The 21,591-nt window shown below is 32.4% G+C and overlaps 1 protein-coding gene and 1 long non-coding RNA gene across 3 annotated transcripts in view; both read left to right on the top strand.

Annotated features, from left to right (window-relative positions):
* The window catches only part of LOC140040870 (uncharacterized), a 229,755-nt gene that overhangs the window by 16,141 nt on the left and 192,023 nt on the right, over positions 1 to 21,591 (top strand). The window lies entirely within an intron of this gene.
* On the top strand, positions 9,257 to 10,790 carry LOC140039858 (uncharacterized). Its single transcript, XR_011842659.1, has 3 exons — positions 9,257 to 9,328; positions 9,963 to 10,037; positions 10,488 to 10,790. It is a non-coding gene; the product is annotated as an uncharacterized lncRNA (long non-coding RNA).

Raw genomic sequence — 21,591 nt, 5'->3', positions numbered from 1 at the left:
TGTTCATTTCATTGATTTACTACTTATTTAGGAATGATTGAAATATTAAAGGTATTTTTAAAAGGGGTTTTTCAACAAATTATTTGGAATTATTATAACGTAACTAGGTTCCTAGGAGGGAATTGTTTTGATATGTTACTATTGAGATTTAAAGGGGGATTCTGGGTTTAAAATTGCTTTTAAATATCGTTTATTTATTAAATAAAAAATATTATAACAATATAGACATGTCAGAATGAAGAAGTAATAACGAGAAATTAAAAAAATTAAATTTCATATACATTTTAGGGTAAATTCATGGAAAGTCTGTTTTTCAGCAGCTTAGGGAAGCTCATTAATATTCATGAGATATTCACAAAATCACGTCACCAGTGGATTCCAAACTCGCGACGTCATGTACGTTGTGTTTGTCAACTAATTTACATCTCTCTCCCCTGTCAAACGACGACCACCCGATCATTGTGAAATACATTTTTTGTAGATTTTCTAAGCTAGGCCTAAAGTGTAATAATAACAGTAGTAGCATATATTTATTTGACATTTAATGAAATACAAAATTTAGTACAGATACGGAGTCATAAATTATACTATTTTTATACCTCTATAGTACAGATCGTATTATCGGCTTCACGTACAATACTACTCTAGGCCTAGCCTAATAATAATATGGGCGAGAGCCATTCTGACTAGGGATTCCATGCCACGATGGCTAGGTTAAAACAATGGGGCCCATGGGCCTAGCTAGCCTACTACTAAACGATTGGCCCATAAATAACAAAACCCATCCTATCAACCAAACTCCTAAACAATCTAAACCTAAAACGTTCTACAAAATCGGCTGTAAATATTGAAGCAAAACAAGGTCCGATCGCCGTCCACACGACGTATGGTGTCCCGATCGTCTAAGTAGGCCTAAAATAAAATAGGCTTAGTTTACTCTCAAGTAGACCAGGTAGTAGGAAGGAGACCTAGCCGATCCGGCCCAGTTAAAAATTGAGCTAGCTAGTGTAGTAGACCCTATGCGAATTGATACTACCAGGCCTTTTACTATAGGCTGCACTACACAAATATTCCAACTCTCTCATTCGAGCTATATTATCTATACCATTCCGGTAGGTCAAGTCGACCTTCAATCAAATACTGTACATCGTTCATGTTGTGATTATAGACGGGGTATACTCGACCCGACCAGTTTGGTATTGTTGTATCTGCTTATCACGTGACGATGCCAGGCATGGGCAGCAGAGAGAGCACGTGTATCGTCGTCTCCTCGATCCTCAGCAGGAATGTACAGTATACGTTACGCTTCATTGATTTTGATTTTTCCCTAAGTCGGTGCGAAAATCGGCAAACGTAAAGTGCAAACATATCTAATTTTTCACTGTTTTGATGAATTTTCATAAAAAATTGACTTTATAAATGGGAAGACCGACTAAAATTACATCAGATAAGTATAATTTTCCAAAAGTAATTGATATGGTTTATGATAACGAGTCGTCGGAAGATGGACCATTTCACGAATTTCCTATTTTGTAACCACAGTGTGATTTTGCCGTAGCTGCACTTGTAATCTGGCCTGATTTCACAGCCTTCGTTCTGCTTCACTGGGCGCTTATATAAATTGAAACTTTTACCGTTCAAGAGACAAACAAATATATTTTACATTTTTTACTATTCATTTTAAACCCGGAACCCCCCTTTAAATCTGCCTAGTTACTTTACTACGCGCACAATTACAGAATGACGTGTGCGATGCGCATGTAATGTGTATTATAGTGACGTGTGCGCGCTGGCGCCGTGACGACTTGTTGTTGAAAGATGAAACAAATGTCAACGTCATGAAATTCTATTGGTTAAAATTGACGAATCGTAACAATCAATAAGCATAAGGTTTTGATTGGCGGAACCGTATGGGACACATAACTTGTAGCCAATGATGATCGACGTAAAATATACACACACAGCCATAGTGTACAGTGTGTATATTTGTGATGATGTTATTAATGCAACATATGTTGGTATATTTTTAGTTTCACCATTGCCAAAGAAAGATGGTGAATATGAATCAGTACAAAAAGTCTAAATAATGTTTGTTGCAACACAGATACTGTACCAAAACGGGAAAATAATACAACCACAATACAATGTTCTTCCTCCTCAATAATTTCTAACGATCTACTATTTTTCTACAAACTTACAGTACAGTACCCTCTATCGTAGGTTTTGGAATGACAAAGATGGATATTGCTGGAGAACTGCTGCAGTGTGTATTTTGAAGTTTGTAAGCCTACTAAAAAAATGACTAGTTTACCACCGTCAATTATGCATCTTAGTCAAAAAATGATATACCTTCACTTCACTTTTCCAATCTTTTGTTAAACTTTGTAAATTGACTACTGCATAAGGCAATTTATTCCGGTTATCAATCTCGACTTCAATCCCTTCTTCATCGAATTTTATAGATTCTTAAATTGTGGCTACGGGTGGTGGTGCTAATAGGATATTTTTTTTTAAATAAACTTCAGGCCACCTACTGTATTTAGTCGGAGGAGGTAAAGGTATTTATATCAATTTTGTCCTCAAGCTTAACTGGAAACTAAGGAAATTGGGCCATCCACGGACCCACGGCAGCCAGCAGTGCAGCGCCTACTAGATCAGCACACCACCGGGAGACTCTTTTCTTTCTTTCTTTCTTTATTTACCCATAAATATAAATTATAAACATTGTAATAATATACAAATAATAATAATTATATCAAGGGAAGGGCTAAAAAATAGTTAAAACTAATCAAGTTCAGCCCGAATAGTGTAAGTTCTTTAAAGGTCACATGACACAGATATCACATATTGGAGAGTAAGTACACGAGACCAACGGTTTTACATCCCATCCGAAGGATGAGGTAATGGGAGTAAAGCATTTTGCCTAAGGATGCAATTAGTATGGTACAGATAAACTCGAACCCATGCCTATCACATGCTAGTCCGATATTACCATTACACCATCACTCGCCAGTATATACAGCACCCACCGCGATTTCTAGACGGTCTCCCATCCAGAACGCAACCGGGCCCAACGTTGCTTATAACTTCGGTGATCTGACGAGAACCGGTGTTCCAACGCAGTAGGATGATCAGTACTTTAATAGTAGTATTGATGGGCCTATATCTAAACTTGATAACAAAACATCTGAACTAGTAATAGTGGGAGTGGTTATAGGAAGGGCCGTCGTTGCTGTAACTGTTATATTGTTAATAGTTATTATTAATCGGCAAACATTACGCCGAATCGTGTTCAGCAATAAATTTATCAAATCAGAAACACAAGATAATGACAATAAATTAGACTTGTAGTTAATAAGAGAATAAGAATAACATCTAACGTAGACGAAGGTGGAGTTTCTTGTGATAATGCTATTTATTATTCTTCAGTGCTAAATCAAAATTATGTCAACGCAGAAGACATTAAAAATGACGAAGTTTAATGAGAGCTGACCTAACATGGTGAAAAAAACGGAGGATCTCAAAAACTATGTTGAGTTACATTTTCAAATGTCTAGTTCACGTAGGCTAGAGAGTCATTCTATGTCACAGTAAAGAGATATGATAAATCTATAATTAAAATAATGTGTGTGATCACATACAATGTAAATAGACTCAAGAATAAGCCGTATTATATGAATGTACTATCAACTGCATATCAGGATGGATGAGTTGTCTAGAAATGTCACCTACGTCAATTATAGCTGCATACAAGGCTGGGGTTTTACCACGCCTTTAGTCACGCCAGGGAAGAGGGTTCACACTTCTCTGGTCACGCTACTATCGACAGATTTAATAAATAACATTTTTTCCAAAGCATTGCAATTATGTATCTTAATCATGTTTTCTTATATAAATTCTTACCAGGGGCCGGTTTTGCTTAGGAAAAAAATCGTCTTAACTTTGCCTTAAATCCTTAATTTTGCTTAATTCCAATTCATTATATATTTAAGAAAAAAGATTTGCTTATTTTTGTATTAAATTTTAAGACGAACAGCACCCTGCTTTAAGATGAACAAGTTCGTCTTATCTCATTTCTGCTTTAGTATAGAAAAAAAAATCTTGACAACGCGAGCGCGCTAGTGCGTTTCTGTGGTATCAAGGACGCTAAATATTGATATCGATCTTCAGTAAGAAGCCCTATTGGAGGAGCAAAACTAATATTCTGGGATAGGTACGACCCATTTGTCTAACCAGCAGTTACTTTTAGAATTAGATTTTCGTATGTATTTCCGACTTTTGTGCTCTTTCTCTATTTCAAGTAACAAAAGCATAGAAATAAGAATGTTGGGAATGAAAATGCGGAGATAAAATGTTATAGCGCCGTCATGGCGCGACATCGCTAAAAGAAAAAAGCTAATGCGCACGCGTAAGCAAGGCTTTTGTAAATATTATTGATCTTGTCGTGTGTGCTATACATCAATTCTTACTAGCCATGATTAATTGAGGTTGGATTTTGTTTGATGACACACAAACTACCAAGCACTTCAAGTCGTGTATATTGTTGGCGAGATCAACCAAAACATTTTTAAATAATTTTTAAAATTAACACCGTCACGTCTATGGAGTGGAACTAGTTATCAGAGATTCATAGCTCAGAGATTTAGCAAGATGTATTCTCTCTATTCAATAAGTCAATAAACTGTACATGGTATGGAACATATAAGATTAATTGGGACTTCGCAAACTCTGAATAAGTCAAAAACTAATGTCATCATATAATTGAGGATTTGTTTATTAGGTAATCTAAGGGATAATCAAAGGGCGAATTGTTTGGATGACGCTTTAAAGGCAAGGCAAAGGTTCGATACCTTTTAATTGTCTAGGCCATTGTCAGTGTCGGTACACGTCTCCTAAAGTGTCTAGGCCAATGTCAAGGTGTCAGTACACGTACCCTAAAGTGTCTAGGCCGCATTAAAAACCCTCAGGAAAACTTTAAATTATTTATTGAAAATATTGTATATAATTTCAATGAATTATTCATTAATAATGATTACAAAACTAATCGATGTTTAACAAAAATTGAGGTTAGAAATCAAAATGTCATACCCCTGGAGAGTGATGGAAAAAACCAAATACAAGTAACGTACAATCGATGGGTCATTTAAACTGTTACTTGTGATTGGGTGGAAATACTTGCGTGTACATTGGCCTATACTAGGAGGAAGCATCTTCAAATACTATCTAAAGATAGCAATATAATTGTTTTAATATTAATATGTTATTTTATTTTTATTTTTTTATTTTTTTATTTTATTCTATTTCATACTCATCCAACAGCGAGTAACCCGTTACAGGATGGATAAACTATTCAATAATTTCACAAGACAAACATATACACAAGATGCTCTACATAAACAAAGACTTATTATTGAGTCTTTGGGAGTGGAGTTGTAAATTGTCATGAGAAAAACCCCTGACATATGACAGGACTTGAACCCAGGACCCTTAGATTGGTAGCCAAGCATCATAACCACCAAGCCACAGCTCCACTCCCACAGCTCCACTGTTATAGGACATCATACGTTATTCTTTTTTCTTATGCCTCGTTCTTATTGTAGCTGTGACGGAAAGACGAGAAAGTAAGATTCATAATGATGTATGAATAAATACAGCATAATCAGAAAATGTTACTGTTATACTAATAAAGTATACAACTCCTATGAAACTCGTGTTAAGGAGACACTATTTTGGATCGCGTTAAGTTATTATTATTCTACTGTCTAATGTGTTTTAATATGGGAGACCCTTCAGGATGTAAATCGCATTTGGGGTTATCCACGGTACCATACACAATAATTGCGTTGTTTATCTTTTTTGTTCATGGTACGGTATGGTACCGTATCGAAATAAATATAATCAAATCGTGTTAATAATTATGCGATAATGTTAAGGACATGTATGAAAATGTATTTATTTCACCCTCAAAGACTTGTTTATGTAAAGCATCTTGTGTATATGTTGTGAACCGGCTTCCTCCTTTAAGGAGGACAGTGAATGATTCCACTTATACTACCATATTGGTAGTTTGCCAAAATAAAAAAGAGGAAAAAGTAAAAGAAAAGTATATACTTTTTCTTATTATTTCTGAACTAAATTTAAGCGATACTTTCAGAAGTCAAAATAATTAACCATTCAATTATCAATATCGCTGTTTGATGTGATTGAAATAATTATTACACAGCCTTTCTACTGATAGGAACACGAAGGCAAGACTACGACGATGATGCAGGTCCCGCTCAACCCTGTGCATATTTTTCTTAGATACGTTTCATTGATATTAATTATTATTATTATTATTCTTCTTCTTCTTCTTCTTCTTCTTCTTAACCTATTTCTTTCCACTGCAGGACGAAGGCCTCTTCACCAATTGACCATTACTTCTATCTCTAGCTACTCTTTGCCATGCAATGCCACCATGTGTTAATTATTTCATATATTTTAATAAAATATTTTCAAGCGATTTTATTGCAGCACCAACCAGGAAGAGTGTAATTTTACTATTCCCTGATCTTATAATATTTATGCTACGTAGACTAATTACCAATTAGGAAATATTAGATGCAATTTATCTACACAATCAACCGGTAATTGTTGTAGGTTTATCGCGTCTAAGTTTAATAGGCCTATTTCAATATGCGTAGGGGGTGGGGGAAGGGGATTAAGAAGAAAAACGATTTTTTTAAAAGTAATAATAGTACAGGTTATCAACGGATGTAATAAAAACAAGTATTCTTGGTAAAATAAATATAAATGTAAAATAAATGGAATTATTATTTTGTGTGAAACTTGAGTTAACACTATCGAAGCCATTTTGGTTTAAACAAGGATAAACTGCCTATAAGTAGAGTTCTTCTAGTCTTTATACACCGTAAACTAAAGTGTGCTAGTGTAGATTTTTGAGAACTTGTTTTCTGTTGTCTGCCGAAGTTTGTCTTTGACTGCACTGGCTTTTGAAAACCTTTCTTTGAAAAACTTGTCTTTTACTTGTCTTCTCTTACTAGAGGCTGACTTGTCCATCTGCAGATTAACATGCCTACAACAAAAGTGATTTGATTGGCTGTGTTCACCACACATCAGCAAACTAGTTTGTCAAAAAACTTTTGTTGCAAACTTGAGCAAACTCAGATTTAGGCCCTATTTACATTATAAAACTTTATATGACAATTAATGTGATATGCCCATATATGGGCATGATGATGTCATATAACTACCATATTTGGGCATATCAGTATACTACCATATGTGGGCACATCACACTTATTTTTAATCAAACTAGTTTGACAGTGTAGACAGAGCTTTAGTCAAAACAAGTTTTACTAGTGCAGATCAGTTGAAAAATTGCAGAAAACAAGTTTGCAGAATTGAGCTGCACTAGCAAACTTTGCAGACATGAATTTAAAGTGAATGAAAGGTAAAGTGTGCTAAGTGCAGACATGGCTTAAGTTCTGCTAGCCAGTTTTCTGCAGTTTGCAGAAGTTTTCAACTGGAAAAATGTTGGAAATTAGTTTTTTCTTAAGTTTGCTATATAATGTGGACTAGGTCGTGGTGAGGTCGTCGACTCAACAAATAACGGTAGAACATCCTTGTATCCGTGTAGAAAAGAACTTTCAGCGAAAACATCATCATTATTATTATTATTATTATTATTACATTATTATAAACAACTTTTGATATATAATACAGAAAGCAAGTATTAGGTGAGGTCGTCGACTTCATTTCTTATAAATATTCAATCTGATAAAAAACAACAGCGAGTTAATGACATGTATCAAAGTAACTTTCCCAGAAAACATCAACCACCTGACAATTTTAAAAGTAAGCCGATATAAAGTACACATTGACATGGTATTATTTGTTATAAACAACTTGACAAGACGGAAAGCATGTATTGGGTGACAGGGTGCAAATAATGGGTAAAACAACAACGGGCTAAAGTCATTCGTCTATAAAAGCAACTTTCCCTGAAAACATCAGTCAGAGATCCACAAGGTATACTACAAGATACTATCAATTCTAAGCATCTTAACAAGGCGGAAAGCAAGTTTTATTTCAAAGCAGAAAATCATCAATATTCAAGGTAACATTTATATTATATATTTATATGATAGTGTTTTTCGACAGCTTGGTCTTTCTGACTGTTGTTTTCATTTGATATAGCTTTCCCTTATATTATTTGGATAAATAATCAAAATTGCCGATAGATTTTTGATATCTCATCTCAAGTTAGTTTTAAGATAAAATGATTATAGGCCACATTTTGTCGTTTAGTTGTGTTTTCTATCGTTGACACTTCTTTGGAACACCCCTATTAAGGGACACCTTAAAGAAATACGAGAGGCAATTTATGCTTTACACTACAGCCAACACCAAATTGTTGATGCAACCCCTATTAATGGGACAACATAGTTTTCATTAATAAAACGTTGGCTGCAAAATTTTCCATTCTTCTCAATTTCTTGAGTCCAGGTCAATTTGTTCATTTTTTTGGTAGATTTGTTTTTGTTTTTTCTGCCGCAAACCCATATTAAGAGGTCAATAGATTTCTGGTTAGTGGACATTAAGGAAACACTTTTTGGGCCTCGAATGTGTTTGTGGTTTCATTTTTTTATAATTGCAACTAACAGTAAATTTTAAAAACAGTTTTTTAATATAATAGTAAAATGAAGTTTGCCCTTATTGAATGATGTATTTAATTTATGTTTTTTAGTTCTCACTTTTATTTACTGTGTATTACCATTATTGTGTGGTTCTCAATTTTTGATGTTATTTTATGCAATCTTTTTAAAACATTTTAAATATTTTAAGTACCTTTTACTAATGTAAAAAATTGTCACAATTCAGTTTTTCTGTGAAGATAATTTTAATAAATATACCATTATGAATGAATGAATGAATGAATGAACCATGTTTAAAGGCCTATTTACACTAGGACGATAACGATCGACGATAAATAGACAAATATGTATTTATGTTTTAGTTATTTTCTATTTTACAAATATTTTTTCTTTATTAAGGGTGGAAGATAAATAAGTAAATAATCGTATTTAAGTAAATTTAGAAAAAAAAAACACTAATTAACGAAGAGTGCAATTTGAGTTATTTTCTATAAACAAATTGTTTAGTTATTTTCTATTTACACATTATTTAGTTATTTTCTATTTATTTTTTGTAATTGTTTTATATTTTACAATTTGTTTTTGTTTATTAAGGGTTGAGAAGATGAATAAGTTGTTCTTTTTATCAATGCTTCTTGTACTGATTGCGTTATCGGCAGCAAGATCTGGAAGTAAGATTAATTTTGTATAGGCCTAATTATAATAATTTTTGTAATATTTTAATGCAATGTATGTAAATTATCAATTGATTTATAATTATTGTTGATACACCATTATGAAACAAGTTGTTCTGTCATGAGATAAAAAAAACTGGAGAAAAATTTATAACAAATTTCCTAGTGTAATAGTGTAGTGGTAATCTATTTATGGCACTGTAGTTCGATGTTACACATTTAACCGATTATAATACACTACAAGTTGGGTTATAAAAACCTTAACATCACATATAAAACATCATTATTTTTTAAACCTTTAAATTAAGCAACCAAATAAAAAAAGTTGTAGATGTAGACCTAAAAGTACAAATCATCAATTAACCATAATAATTAAAGCTCTGTCTACACTTTCAAACTAGTTTGACAAAAAAGTGTGATGTGCCCAAATATGGTAGTGATATGCTTAAATATGGTAGTGATATGACAGCATCATGTCCATATATGGGCACATCGCATTTTCTTGTCACATATACAGTTTGATAGTATAGACATAGCCTAAGACCAATTTTGAAGGAAATTCATTTCAACAATGCCCTGTTAGCATAGCAATATTGTGTGTGAAACTAATCAATATTTACAATACTGATAGGGGATGATGAGACAACATCTAACGAAGATGCAGATCCGGCTCAACTCAACTCTGGAGGAAACAGCAATGAAAACGGTAATTATTTGGATTCGTCCCTAAAATGAATAAAGTCTTTACATTCTTCTTAGCGATGTCACTGGAATTTATAAAACATTTACATTAAGGATATATTGTTGCCCTGAAAAAATTCTTACAACATTTTTTGTTGAATATGTCATTTTAATGTCACATAATATTCACATTGACAAAAAATTGGATCGAAAAAATGAGTTACCTGGAAAACTGTGATTTAGAGCAAAAAATATTCAAATTGGTTGCAAGAGAATGTAATGAGTTTTTGGTTTATTTATTTGTCATTAGGGTTTTTTTATTCTACTAAAGTGACTAACTTTATTAAAACTACCAAATAACCTATTCAAAGTCTGATTTAATTAATCTTCATTGTTCATGTTTTTGGGGACAATACACCTTTAAGCGTTATTTTGAATTAATATTATCATACACATATTATTGTCTTTATTTTAGTTGCTGCTGCAGCAAATCCGTTGAAAGTGCAAGAAGACGGTAACCAGAATGCCGAGATGACTAGAAAAATTAGATCACCGATTAAAAAAGGAGGCATTTAAGATGCACTGTAGTAATGAAACGCGTATTAAATCATTCCATTACGAGGATTAGTCTCATAAATAGCTAGAAAAGCCGTCTCCAATCATGTTGTTCATTAACATAATATACTGGGTTGTAAAATTGATCGGCATGTCGTCGAGTAAAAATCACTATTCGCTTCCTTACAATAAACGCAAAAATGGACGATTTACATACTGGACATATCAGATACAAAATAATATTAATTAATATTAATTTCAAGTTCAAAATATTAATACAGATTCTCCTAGAATGATAGGCCTATGCATAATACTAATATTATATTAATAAAACGTGTACTCTTAGTGAAATAAATATACATTTAGAAAAAATGAATTTTGATTTTATTTTTTTGTGAAAGTCGATTCAACAGTATCAAATCGGGGTTGAACTTCGATACTACACAGTTGTAAATATTTAAAAGAATTCAATATTCAACGTCACTAGGTCAAATGTAAAAGGAAATTACCAGAAATAATTCAGTGACGTTTAAGTTGGAGGATAAACGCAAACTTCTTGAAAACTCAATGAACGTATTACACCTGTGCGTATTACATAAAAGGATGGTGATTTGACGATTTTAAAACTAAACAGAGATTCACAGATTCACAAGGTATACTACAAGATATTAATAATTCTAAACAACTTGACAAGACGGAAAGCAAGTACAATGAGCTAGTGATCAGTAAATAAATGTAATTTGTTTCTATATTTGATGTATTTAGTATGTAGGAGTGCAAATAACACGAGAACAATATAAATAATAGTTCTAAAGATGTGCCAATTGAAAATCTAAATTACATTGATTATTTTCATAATCACAAAAGTTATTGTTAAGATGACAAAGCAGACGAGTCGTTTGGTTAAACCCGAAACAAACTTATTTTGCATAATAAAAAAAAAAATGTAACTTTTGAAAGGTCATATTATTATAAATGTAATTTTATTTCTTTTGATAGAGAGAGCTTTTAATATTTGAATTCATTTTACAATTTCTATATAATTTTAGCTGGTAATTAATTTTACAGTATTTTTTACTGCATATATGTAATATTAATGCAATTATTAATAATGAGCGTAAAACAGAGAAATCACAAAATGATATGTTTAGGAAATTCATTATCAATTAAATCGCACAAATAAATCACAATCATAAAAATAATTTATTGTAATTTAATGTTATCATTTTAATTATAAAATTGGCCGTTATTTAATCAAGTCAATGTCTTTTTTAAAACATTGTAAATATTGTTTGTATTGTGATTTTTTTTTAAATGTCTTTTTAGTTACATTAGATATATATTTAGGCCTATTCGGGGATTATACAAATATATTTATAGGAAATAAATCGCAACCAATTTAATTAGTTTTAAAATGTTCTTTAAAAAAAACTTCTAGAAAGAGGACACTTGTGAGTGAATGACGCAAAATATATAATTCATATTTGATTGTCCTAATGACACGTATGACGTCACAATTATTGCGCGGAATAAAGTTTGTGTACACAACAACCAATAAACATCAGTATACTACAAGCGTTAGCTCCGACAACACGGTGAAGAGACATCATCTCCTTACTTAGTTGTCCTGTGCTTAGTTTCTTTCCAAAATATTTCGATTATTATTTATCAAATATTATTATTAGTATTATATTTACTATATCTATCATAAAATAACGCATTATGCCTGTCTTCTTGTGGTGCAACAATACGACTGCCTACGTTAACACGATCGAATAAATAACAAAGGTAAGACTATGATGATATTTCAAATCGAACAGTAAGGCAATACACTTGGTAGATTCCAAGTGAAGTCATAATATAGATGTTGGTCTGGACATAGCATTGAATAATAAAATAACATTTTTAATATTAAAGTAAGAATAATTCTGATTAATAATATTTTTAGAACAAAAATAAGTAAACTAAAGATATGCATAAATCCTACCCTACTTTCTGTCTAATCAAATATTTTGTTTAAATAACCGATTTTGTAACTTTATTTTATATGAAATTGTTCATTTCATTGATTTACTACTTATTTAGGAATGATTGAAATATTAAAGGTATTTTTAAAAGGGGGTTTTCAACAAATTATTTGGAATTATTCTAACGTAACTAGGTTCCTAGAGGAGGGAATTGTTTTGATATGTAACTATAGAGATTTAAATCTGCCTAGTTACTTTACTACGCGCACAAATTACAGAATGACGTGTGCGATGCGCGCATAATGTAATGTGTATTATAGTGTGCGCGCTGGCGCGGTGACGACTTGTTGTTGAAAGATGAAACAATTGTCAACGTCATGAAATTCTATTGGTTAAAATTGACGAATCGCAACAATCAATAAGCATAAGGTTTTGATTGGCGGAACCGTATGGGACATATCACTTGCAGCCAATGATGATCGACGTAAAATATACACACAGCCATAGTAGTGTACAGTATGTATATTTATGATGATGTTATTAATGCAACATACTTTTGTATATTTTTAGTTTTACCATTTACAAAGAAAGATGGTGAATATGAATCAGTACAACAGTCTAAATTATGTTTGTTGATACAGATACTGTACCAAATCGGGAAAATAATACAACCACAATACAATGCTCTTCCTCCTCAATCATTTCTAACAATCTACTATTTTTCTACAAACTTACAGTACAGTACCCTCTATCGTAGGTTTTGGAATGACAAAGATGGATATTGCTGGAGAACTGCAGTGGGTAAGAGGTTCTCATCCCTGATGAAATGCATATTAATTAACTTGAATTTGAACGGTGTAGGCCTACTCAATAGGACTTGTTTATGTGTCAATTATGCAAGTCAAAAAATGGTATACCTTCACTTCACTGTTCCAATCTGTTGTTAAACTTCGTAAATTGACTACTTCATAAGGCAATTCATTCCGGTACCGTAATCAATCTCGACTCCAATCCCTTTTTCATCGAATTTTTATAGATTCTTAAATTGTAGCTACGGGTGATGATGATAGTAGGATATTTAAAAAAAACAACTTCTGGCCTACTGTATTTAGTCGGAGGAGGTAAATCTACTAATGATAATTAAAATGTGAATATACCTTTCCATTCTCTTGATATTATTATACAAAATTATTACCATATCTATGCGGTGCTTTTCCATCTGAACATCCATACTGTACTTTAAAAAGAATGCGTTGTAAAAAAAAACATTAAAACTGAAAATAACCACTTGAACTACTGAACGGCGACATAATGCTTGTTTCCTGATTTCAATGATACATTTATGACACTAGGCTTTTATAACCGATACTAATGTTAGTATCAAGTTGAAATACACACTCCGAAGTATTAGTAGTATGAAATGTAATTTCTTTGTTCATACTTCCATAGCTAATTATTTTTATATTACACTATTATATCGGATGTACCTCAATATTTATATTATTAATCAGGATTTATTGTTAGTGTTTTGCTGAACACAGTAAATTAATCAGTTACAACAATATAAAAAGTAACAAATATTTAATAACGTGAAGCCTTAGTATAATAAATGTATAAAACATAGTCCTAGTCTATCGCAAATTTTTCTTGAATTGTATACTAACAATTCAAATTATAAATTACCAGGAAATTTGTGCTTTGATTGACCACTACTAAACTTATCATTTGTTATGAATTTAAGTTAATTAATAATAATTAGTATAGGCCTATAGACTATTAAAGTATTAGGTCATGTAACCAAATGGCGGATTGATATACAAACTGTAATAATAATGTTTACCTGAATTTACAACGAATTGCATAATGCTGGATATTTATTTCAGTTACTGTTATTCACAGATAAAAGAGGTCAAATATTTTAACAAAAACATGGTAATGTGAAATATAATTGTTACCATCTTTCCTTCTGTTTCTGCTAATTGCTTATGTTATAATTAATTGTATTGTATCGATATTTTAATAATAATTATGTTTGTATATTCAGAATTAATTGCTGTAAACTGTAAAATTAATCAGTCGCAATAAAAAAGGTATTGGATTATATTACATCTGAAGTTTTTTTTAGAAATATAAGGCTATAATCATGCAAGTAGTTTTTGTCCAATTGAATACTGACACATCTTAATTTTGATATCATACAATTAACTATTTTTGATTTCTTAAATGCTGCATAACAAACAAATTTCCTTAGGCCTATTGTTCAACTGAAAAATAAAATACTCGATACCAGTGACCGTATCGAGTAGTCATACCCATCCTGAAAGAATGATGTTTGTATTGAATGGTATGTTTTAGGAAATTCCCCATTTCCTCTATTTTTGCTGCTAAAAGCGTTGGATATCAGGAAATAATTTTATTTTAAATTCTTAAACTCATACAGTAGGTCACAGTCAAGCTGAGTAGAAACTGAAACGCAGTCATTTATATTTGTTCGAACTACAATGAAGTTGGTCAGATTATTTAGAGTATATGCTTACATAATAATTATTTTAATTTCTACTGTGAACATCCAGACTTTAATTTCTGGTCCAGAAGACGCTCAAGTAAGAATCGGCTCAGATGTTGTCTTCAACTGCGAAGCAACTTTTAATGCGAATTATTATACCTTGTTTTGGAAAAACGAAACTTGGTTTCTTACCCAATGTGCCTGGTTGTTTCAATCTATATCTGCAAGCAAATACTCTGTTTCCACTTACAATACATCTTACCGTTTAACGATTTCAAACGTACAGCTTTCTGATGCTGGATTATACGAATGCGGGTATGTTTATAATGGCAATGCATACTCTTTCTGGCCAAAACCTGCTACTGCCACACTAACAGTATATCAGCAACCATCTGAAACCTCTCCTCATTGTTATTTATATAGCAATAAGTGGATTAATCCTTATACACCATTATACATTGGTGAGTCAATCAGATTTTATTGCGATTCAAAAGATCATGGAAGTACATCTCCAAATCTTACTATCACGGAATCTGATGTCAATGTTGCTGAGAATATTGAATACGATGAATTTAATTACAAATGGGTAAAATCTGATGAAATTACAATTATAAGAAACGACATTGAATTAACATGCTATCTTGACAGTGAAGCTTTGAAAGAGACAAGAAACTGTACATTCAGACTAAATGTATTATTACCTGATGTGGAAATTAAACCTAAATTACTATCAGTGCAAGAGACAGATGCTGTTCATTTCCAGTGTTTTGTGACAAATTTTAAGACAAACGATCTCCAGTATGAATGGCAGGTCTCACCATATGTTCCTAGTGACATTTTTAATTCCACAACGTCAATTTTGAACATCACTAACCTTATGCTAAATAATACTTTACTTGTACATCAACTATTTATCATTACATGCTTTGTAAGAGAAGATGGAATGGTTTGGAATTCATCTACTACGTTGAACATAACACAAGAGATCCAAATTATTCTACCGACACTACTTCTTAACAACAGAGATTCAGAATCATACATAGTTACAGTGATTACAGGGACAGTCTCTGTTGGAATAGCTATGATATTGTTAATAATTATTTGTCTTAATCGTCAAAAATTACGCAGACTCGGAAATAAAACTATAAACTCAGAAACAGAAGTTAATGACAAACAATTATATGCAGTTGTTGTGGAAATGAGACATAGAATGACAACTAACGTAGATGATGTTAAAGATCCTTGTGATGCTGTTTATTATTCATCAGTACCGAATCAAAATGATGTCAATAAATGTGATATTATTAACAATACACAGAGCAATGATGAAGTTCTATATGAAAACAGAACATTTACACGAGATGTTGAGGACATGCTAAATGCAGAGGGACTAAACTATGCTGAGCTGGATCTTAGATAATCCACTTCGTTTGACATAATAGACACAGAGCAAAACTGATAAAGCCTATAGTAACATCTTATACAACGTCGTATAAATCTGTTCATGTAGGTCCTATAACTAAATTTATAAATTTTCATGTTATCCACTGCCTTTTGATCACTGGGTCACCCTGTAAATTTGACCAACGTTATGTTGCCTTATATACCACAACCAGTGATATCATACAAAGATTGAGAAACAAATTGAATCAAGTAATGTCCTTATATGTGGGCTACAGTTCAACTAAAACGCACATAAAATATTATTCAAATATTCAAGTATGTTGTAAGCAATGGAATCTTTTATGTACAAACAGAACCAGAATTAAAACCTAGTGTAGCGAAACCTAAACAATGCTCTTTTATATACTTTTATATAGTATATTCGGTATTTTATATATCTTCTTCTTTAATTTAAAAAAAAGTGCTTTGATTGACCACTACCGTCTCATTCCTATTTATTATGAACTTTAACAAGGCCAACAGCCATAAGTCGCGTGATAAAATGCATAGTGATACCGGACCGACAGACCGACAGACCGACCGACCGACATAGTGAACTATAGAGTTCAAAAAAATATAAGTTGTGGTTAATAGTGAATAAAATAATAAATTAGCATATAGACGCTATAAGAAAATGATAGGTCATGTAGTACCCGTATGGCGTATTGACATACAAACTGAAATATGTTTCCCTGATTTTACCGGGAATTGCATAATACTGGATATTTATTTCTTCTCTGTCAGTTACTGTTATTAACAAATAAATAAAGGTCGATAATTTAACAAAAAACATGGGAAATATGAAATATAATTGATACCATGTTTCCTTCTCTAAATTTTGCTAATTGCTTATATTATTATCATATATTTTTGGTGTATCAGTATTTTATATTATCAATTATTGTATATTCAGGATTTTGCTGTACACAATACATTAATAAGTTGTAATAAAATAGTAGAGCATTGTAATATCTTCCAACAGAAAATCTTATTTGAACAGTGTCACTCAAATATATGAGGATATTTTAGTCATCTAAAAGTATTTAAATGCAAGTGATTATTACCCCTTTGAATACTTACACACCTTGAATTTTATATGAAATTAAAACTATTTTAGATTTGTTAAATGCAGAATAAAAACACTCGTATGAAAGGGCCGACATAACGTATTTCTTTATTGTTTAACTGATCACTCCGTTATCATCCTAAAATACGCGGTATCGAGTAGTCATACACATCACATCATGTTGAATGGTACGTTCTAGAAAAAACCTCTTTTCCTCCATTTTGGTTGGAAGTGTTAGAGATAAGGAAATAATGTCAAATTTAAATTACATTGTAAAACGTACAGTTCACGGTGTGAATCTGAGCAGAAACTGAAACGCAATATCATTTATTTTTGTTCAATCTACAATGGAGTTTGTAAGACTATTTGGAGTATATGCTTACATAATAATTATTTTAATTTCTACTGTCAACAGCCAACAGACTTTAATTTCTGGTCCAGAAGACGTTCAAGTACGAATCGGCTCAAATGTTGTCTTCAACTGTAAAGCAACTTATAATGCGTATTATTATACATTGCTTTGGAAAAACGAAAATCGGTATCTTACCCGAGGTGACCGGTTGTGTCAATATGTATCTAAAAGCAAATACTCAGTTTCGATTGGCAATTCATTTTACCGTTTAACAATTACAAACGTACAGCCTTCTGATGCTGGATTATACGAGTGCCGGTATGGTTATAATAAAAACAGTGCATTTTCTTTCCAGCCAACTCCTGCTACTGCTACACTAACAGTACACCAGCCACCATCTGTAACCTCTCCTCGGTGTTTATTAACAAGAAATAATACACGGATTTTGTCCGAGAACTTTTACATTGGTGAGTCAATCATATTCTATTGCTATTCAGAAGGTCATGGAAGTACATCACCAAATCTTAATATCACAGAAAATGGTGTCAGTGTTGCTGGGAATATTGTACGTGATGTCATTGATTACAAAGGGGTAAAATCATATGAAATTGTGATTGAAAAAAATGACACTGAATTAGCATGCTATCTTGACAGTGAAGCTTTGAAAGAGACAAGAAACTGTACAATCAGACTTCATGTATTATTACCTGATGTGGAAATTAAACCTAAATTACTATCAGTGCAAGAGACAGATGCTGTTCATTTCCAGTGTTCTGCAAGAAACTTTAAGACAAACAATCTCCAGTATAAATGGCATATCTCACCATATGTTCCTGGAGACATCTTTAATGTCACGATGTCAATTTTGAATATCACAAACATTAAGATTAATAACACTTTGCTTGAAAATCAACTATTTATCATTACATGTTTTGTAAGAGAAGATGGAATGGTTTGGAATTCATCCACTACTTTGACCATAACACGAAAGATCCATGTTAATCTACCAACGACACTTCTTAACGATGATCAGTACTTTAATAGTAGTATTGATGGGCCTATATCTAAACTTGATAACAAAACATCTGAACTAGTAATAGTGGGAGTGGTTATAGGAAGGGCCGTCGTTGCTGTAACTGTTATATTGTTAATAGTTATTATTAATCGGCAAACATTACGCCGAATCGTGTTCAGCAATAAATTTATCAAATCAGAAACACAGGATAATGACAATAAATTAGACTCGGTAGTTAATAAGAGAATAAGAATAACATCTAACGTAGACGAAGGTGGAATTTCTTGTGATAATGCTAATTATTATTCTTCAGTGCTAAATCAAAATGATGTCAACGCAGAAGACATTAAAAATGATGAAGTTTAATATGAGAGCTGACCTAACATGGTGAAAAAACGGAGGATCTCAAAAACTATGTTGAGTTACATTTTCAAATGTCTAGTTCACGTAGGATAGAGAGTCATTCTATGTCACAGTAAAGAGATATGATAAATCTATAATTAAAATAATGTGTGTGATCACATACAATGTAAATAGACTCAAGAATAAGCCGTATTATCTGAATGTACTATCAACTGCATATCAGGATGGATGAGTTTTCTAGAAATGTCACCTACGTCAATTATAGCTGCATACAAGGCTGGGGTTTTACCACGCCTTTAGTCACGCCAGGGAAGAGGTTTCACACTTCCCTGGTCACGCCACTATCGACAGATTTAATAAATAACATTTTTTCCAAAGCATTGCAATTATGTATCTTAATCATGTTTTCTTATATAAATTCTTACCAGGGGCCGGTTTTGCTTAGGAAAAAATCGTCTTAACTTTGCCTTAAATCCTTAATTTTGCTTAATTCCAATTTATTATATATTTAAGAAAAAAGATTTGCTTATTTTTGTATTAAATATTAAGACGAACAGCACCCTGCTTTAAGATGAACAAGTTCGTCTTATCTCATTTCTGCTTTAGTATAGAAAAAAAAAATCTGTTTTGACAACGCGAGCGCGCTAGTGCGTTTCTGCGGTATCAAGGACGCTAAATATTGATATCGATCTTCAGTAAGAAGCCCTATTGGAGGAGCAAAACTAATATTCTGGGATAGGTACGACCCATTTGTCTAACCAGCAGTTACTTTTAGAATTAGATTTTCGTATGTATTTCCGACTTTTGTGCTCTTTCTCTATTTCAAGTAACAAAAGCATAGAAATCAGAATGCGCCCTCTCTAGTTGGGAATGAAAATGCGGAGATAAAATGTTATAGCGCCGTCATGGCGCGACATCGCTAAAAGAAAAAAGCTAATGCGCACGCGTAAGCAAGGCTTTTGTAAATATTATTGATCTCGTCGTGTGTGCTATACATCAATTCTTACTAGCCATGATTAATTGAGGTTGGATTTTGTTTGATGACACACAAACTACCAAGCACTTCAAGTCGTGTATATTGTTGGCGAGATCAACCAAAAAAAAAAAAGGAATTTTTAAATAATTTTTAAAATTAACACCGTCACGTCTATGGAGTGGACCTAGTTATCAGAGATTCATAGCTCAGAGATTTAGCAAGATGTATTCTCTCTATTCACTAAGTCAATAAACTGTACATGGTATGGAACATATAAGATTAATTGGGACTTCGCAAACTCTGAATAAGTAAAAAACTAATGTCATCATAGAATTGAGGATTTGTTTATTAGGTAATCTAAGGGTAATCAAAGGCCAGGGCGAATTGTTTAGATGACGCCTTAAAGGCAAGGCAAAGGTTCGATACCTCTTAAGTGTCTAGGCCATTGTCAGTGTCGGTACACGTCTCCTAAAGTGTCTAGGCCAATGTCAAGGTGTCGGTACACGTACCCTAAAGTGTCTAGGCCGCATTAAAAACCACCAGGAAAACTTTAAATTATTTATTGAAAATATTGTATATAATTTCAATGAATTATTCATTAATAATGATTACAAAACTAATCGATGTTTAAAAAAAATTGAGGTTAGAAATCAAAATGTCATACCCCTGGAGTGTGATGGAAAAAACCAAATACAAGTAGTAACGTACAATCGATGGGTCATTTAAACTGTTACTTGTGATTGGGTGGAAATACTTGTGTGTATGCCTATACGAGGAGGAAGCATCTTCAAATACTATCTAAAGATAGCAATATAATTGTTTTAATATTAATATGTTATAGGACATCATACGTTATTTAAATCGTGTTAATAATTATGCGATAATGTTAAGGACATGTATGAAAATGTATTTATTTCACCCTCAAAGACTTGTTTATGTAAAGCATCTTGTGTATATGTTGTGAACCGGCTTCCTCCTTTAAGGAGGACAGTGAATGATTCCACTTATACTACCATATTGGTAGTTTGCCAATATAAAAAAGAGGAAAAATTAAAAGAAAGTATATACTTTTTCTTATTATTTCTGAACTGAATTTAAGCGATACTTTCAGAAGTCAAAATAATTAACCATTCAATTATCAATATCGCTGTTTGATGTGATTGAAATAATTATTACACAGCCTTTCTACTGATAGGAACACGAAGGCAAGACTACGACGATGATGCAGGTCCCGCTCAACCCTGTGCATATTTTTCTTAGATACGTTTCATTGATATTAATTATTCTTTTTCTTCTTCTTCTTAACCTATTTCTTTCCACTGCAGGACGAAGGCCT

The sequence above is a fragment of the Antedon mediterranea genome, chromosome 2 (genome assembly GCF_964355755.1).
Source record: "Antedon mediterranea chromosome 2, ecAntMedi1.1, whole genome shotgun sequence".
NCBI lineage: Eukaryota > Metazoa > Echinodermata > Crinoidea > Comatulida > Antedonidae > Antedon > Antedon mediterranea.
This window is presented reverse-complemented; position numbering and strand designations above follow the sequence as displayed.